This window comes from Bombina bombina, chromosome 3, assembly GCF_027579735.1.
Source record: "Bombina bombina isolate aBomBom1 chromosome 3, aBomBom1.pri, whole genome shotgun sequence".
Taxonomy (NCBI): Eukaryota; Metazoa; Chordata; class Amphibia; order Anura; family Bombinatoridae; genus Bombina; species Bombina bombina.
The window spans coordinates 279,016,316-279,021,505 of NC_069501.1; the positions used below are offsets into that span (position 1 = coordinate 279,016,316).

A 5,190-nucleotide genomic window follows, 5' to 3' on the forward strand; every position below is an offset into this window, starting at 1 on the left:
TAATATACATTTCCTGCAAAGTCCTCCTCCTCTATGTAGGGCTGTGACAGGTAGCACAAATATAGTGTAAAAAATAGATTAATAAAAGGTAAAAAGCCAGTCTGTATGATTGGAAAACAGAATGGATTCATTTCAGAACCTAAATTAGGTGACATGGATATTCCAGGTCATCAGAATTACCAAGTATTTTTATTCTGAGCCTCTAGTAAATTAAATTTAGTTGACTGTTTTTCCCCCCAGAAAATGATCTGATAGCATCAAACAAGCTGCCAGTTGTTTTTGTTCCAAAAATAATATGTCCAATATTTTAGAATCCAATGTCATCTTTTAATTAATTTGATTCTACAGGAGCTATAGGATCATCCTTCCTAACATTCACAGAATGTGTTTTTATCTAAAGGTATTGTCATGTTTGATGCCAGATCTAGGGTTGCCAGTCATCTAGTGTACCAGCATCAACTGTTAGTCCAGGTCAATATAGACAATAAATGTAGGAATAAATGACCTGTTATGGTAGAACTTATTCTAATTGTGTGGTAATCTAAAAGAAATAAATGGTCAGTTAAACTTTAAATTCTTATTTATGCAGTATAATTATTTATGTAAATGAATGCTAATTAACAGCTAGTCTTTTATTTAATATACAGTTAGCAAAACTAGGCATTACTTATTTTATTGTTTACATTGCTCCCAATGGGATTTTTCCATCAAAATAAAGTTTTTTCAGGACATATTTATTTCTTAAAAAAGTTTTTTTCCAATTAAAATTTTAATTTTGAAAGTGTAGTCCCTTTATTATATCCAGACATGAAATATTGATCAAGACTGCGCCTCTGTTATGTAAGCTTGTTGTTCTCAAAGGTCTTTTGTTCTAAACGTATCAGAGATGACTAATTGTAACAGGATGATATTTTGTTTTTGTTTTCAAGGACCATTAAACAACATTTCAACAATGCGCAAAAAACATTATTTTGCTTCTTTTTTACTGTAAAATACATCTGAAATTTATAGAGACGTGCTTTATGGCAGTTTCATTAGCTGCCGAATGAGGAAGAACGCCTTGCAGCATTCGGTTTTTTTCAGAGCCGGATTTCTTCTTAAGGAAGTGCAACACACTAAGAACTGGAATTGCACATATCTTAGTGTGTTGCACTTTCACAAGAGTAAATGTGAACTGCAGAATGCACATCCCTTCACATTTGTAATTGCTCCACTTTTTCCCAAGAAGGCTTGGGTTAATAATTTTTTAGCTTATTTATCTGAAAGCTTTTAGTTACCCCCCCCCCCCCAGTCTCTGTATTCTCTGTAGTTATTTGTTCTTTTAAGGTGAATCATCAGTTTTGCATCAACAAGCATGAATGGAAAAGCTTTCTTTGCAATAGCAGTTAGCATACTAGGTAGTTAAGGTGTGAATATTATTGTGTACATATACATATATATATATATATTTAGCTGTTAGATGGAGATTAAAAAGGGAAATATGTCTGTTTAAATACCTGTTAAATAAATTATTATTAATTAACTAAGTTGAATCAGTGCAAAAACCACATTGAGAGAAGAGAAGAGGACAGGTTAACCCAGTAACTCTTCTTAAAGGGACAGTAAACCTTAAAAATAATGTTTATAATTCTGCACATAGCGCAGAATTATATAACATTATATTAGCGATTATATTAGCGCAAACATTATAAAACATAATTTCCCCTTTGAATTTTTTAAAAAACTGCTGTTTTACAGACCCGCTCTCTGTGATCTTCTGAGCAGGTCTGTTTTTTTCAAACAGCGCATCGGGCCAGCTGTATAGTCACAGCCCGGCCCGACCGTGCTATAGCATTAAGTGCAGCTCGCTCCTGCTCTGTCTGACAGCAGGAGCGAGCTGCACTTAGTGCTATGGCGCGGTCGGGCCGGGCTGTGACTATAAAGCTGGCCTGATGCGCTGTTTGAAAAAAACAGACCCGCTCAGAAGATCACAGAGAGTGGGTCTGTAAAACAGCAGTTTTTTTAAAAATTCAAAGGGGAAATTATGTTTTATAATGTTTGCGCTAATATAATGGTATATAATTCTGCACTATGTGCAGAATTATATAACATTATTTTTAAGGTTTACTGACACTTTAACTGCAAATGTACATTGTTCATGCTATATTTGTGTATCTAGTTTGTGATTGGCTAGCAAGCATTCTTTTGTTCTGGGGGACATGGAAATCAGTGAAAACAAAACACATAAAGCTATGCTAATTTGACAAAACAAAGCTGCATTATGCATTGCAAAATTCTTCTCAAATATGAATATACATTATCGATGTAATTTAATAAATTTTAATTTATAATTATATTTGTTCCTGTTTATGTACTATATATCCAGAGTATTATGTCTGACAGCAATTCAATCATTCATATATATAAACTCAGACATAATACTCTGGATATATAGTACATAAACAGGAACAAATATAATTATAAATTATAATTTAAAAAGAAAAAGGTTTTGGGTGAACTAGGTTAACCCACAGATGCTTTACACTCGTCACTAGGGTACGCTATATGCCACACACCAATGAGTTTGTAATGATAGGTGTCTATTTAAAATTTGAAAAAAGATTTGAGGATAGTTTATCTGATAGTTTTTCTATGATTATATAACGCATTAATCAGGGCTAATATCTCTCCAGATAAGACACTACTAGTATAGAGGTCACTTTCCCACTCGATTGGATATTTATGTTAAACAAATAAAGGTTGTTTAATATTTCTACACCACCATCTGGTTCCCATACGTTTCTGTTCCACTTAAAACCTATTGAGGTTTCACCATGTTTGTATAAAAAACAAAAAAAAAAACATTTCTCTTTATTCTGGATAATAATTCACACCTCAGCACAGACATAGCACTATAGCAAAATCCAGTATATAGAAGACAACAATATAACACCATTAGGAATATTGTAAGGGATATATAATCAGCATAGATTGTGTAATAAGTAAAAGATGAAACTAGCAAGTCCGTCCTTTATATAGAATATGTCTTGTTTCCGCTTTTTATTCTCTTAGATTAGCAAGCATATGTAAAAATTGGCATTTAGAAATGACATCTAAAAATGACACCTTAACATATACGCTAAAATGGCTTTATTATGACAGATAAGGGAATGTTTTAACAACATTCCAACTACTATCCAATGAAATTGAGCCTATTATACACACCCCTGCCCCATCCAATAGAAACCAAGCCCCTACTGAGATTATACCCAATAGAAACAGCTGAAAAACGGTTTGGATATGACAGTAAACTCTCTTTCTGATCAGATCATGATGAGAAATAGGGCTAATGCACAAATGTCTACAGCCACACTGCCTTGAATGCACCTGATCCAATCTGATCTTGGAAGTTAAGCAGGGCCAGGCCTGGTCAGTACCTGGATGGGAGACCGCCTGGGAACACCAGGTGCGGTAGGAAAAATTTTTAAATAATAGGTATGAAGTCATAACTAAAAAGGCTGGGTTTGTATCTATATTTTTCCAAATCTGGAACACTGTATTCTAACATAGGAATTTTTGTATTTTCTCTGAATAAAAATGATCAGATGCAGATAGAGCTTGACAAAATAAGGATACCATCTAAATGTATTATAATAGATTTTTTAATCACAAATTTTTAAACTATAAACTGTATATTTTAAACACACATTTAAGGTCAGTAAAACAGGAAGTGCTTAACAAACACTTCCTGTTCCACAATTTTATGGCCAGCAATCAGTCTGGTATAAAAAGACCACTACTAACACCATAAAATAAGAGTCTTGATAAAGGTCTCTTTGTGACCGAAACGCGTCGACTGGTAAGCACAATTTCATTTTCTATTGATCTAAAAACAATCTACACCATCATATCTTTCTTTTACAGAAGGATCATCCAGGGATTATAACAAAATATTTGCCAAGAAGATAGAATTTTGGGTTGGAAAACGGCTAGCAAGTACTGACACTGCTATTCAGTATAAAACACTTGGAAAATCACCATAACTATCATAACTATTGCTGTTAGGATTCACAACACTTTAAGGATTATTGTTTTTTCTTAAAGAGACACACTACTTATTATAATTTATTGTTGGATTATTTTTCTATTAAGTTTTCACTGTTGGACTATTTTTTGGACTATTATTTACATTTATATAAGTTACTATTGGAACACACCACAATGTTTTTGTAAATTTTTGGTTTTTCATTTTTCACAATCTTTGTTCTTAATTCACGTTTTTTGAAGATCAACCTATTTTTTGACCATTAATATCTTTTGTACACTAATTTTTGCACACAACTTTTTTGATGCACATTCTTTACATTGGCTTATTGCTGTCACAATATTTTTTACTTGACAATGCGTATGTGGTAAACACACAGTTAAAGGTCTTACTCAGAGCCTTACACATTAGTCACTATTGGCAATATTTAGTATTGCATAGAATCGAGAACATTATTGGTTAGATAATATTATATAACTGACTAATATATTTCACCTATTATGTGTATGTGGTAAACACAAAGTTGAATTTTTGTTGTGAGCCTTACACTTAATTTGGAATTTTTTAGGAATATTTTTTAAGAGCATTGTTTGCACAATTTTAAATGCCATATCTGCTATTTAACTATTTGTTTTAACTATTCATTTAGCTATTATTGCTGTACAAATTTGTGTATGTGTATATGGTAAACACAAAGTTCAATTTCTTTTGTGAGCCTTATACTAAATTTGGAATTTTTTATGAATATTTTTAAGAGCAATGTTTGCACAATTTTAAATGCTATATCAGTTACATAACTATTTGTTTTAACTATTCATTTAGCTATTATTTTTGTATAAATTTGATTGTTTATACATGGATCCATGTTTTTAACTTATTTGTGTACTCAATAAATTGTTTATTGTAATCGTTTGACAATATTGCATTAGGTCCAGACCCAGCCTTCGTATAGTTGGCGCTTTGGTATACCTTATTAGTGAATATACATTATCATGTAGCTTACAGTTTGTGTTTAATGACCCTATAAAGGGACAGTCTAGTCAAAATTAAAATTTTATGATTCAGGTAGGGTATGCCATTTTAAACAAATTTGCTTTGTTCTCTTGGAATTAATTGTTAAAAGCTAAATCTAGACAGGCTCATATGTTAATTTCTAATCCCCGAAC

General features: G+C 32.2%; 1 pseudogene; it reads left to right on the forward strand.

The window, feature by feature from the left end:
- The first annotated feature begins 3,338 nt into the window (after positions 1-3,338).
- LOC128655132 (uncharacterized) lies at positions 3,339-3,457 on the forward strand (annotated as a pseudogene).
- The last annotated feature ends 1,733 nt before the right edge of the window (positions 3,458-5,190 follow it).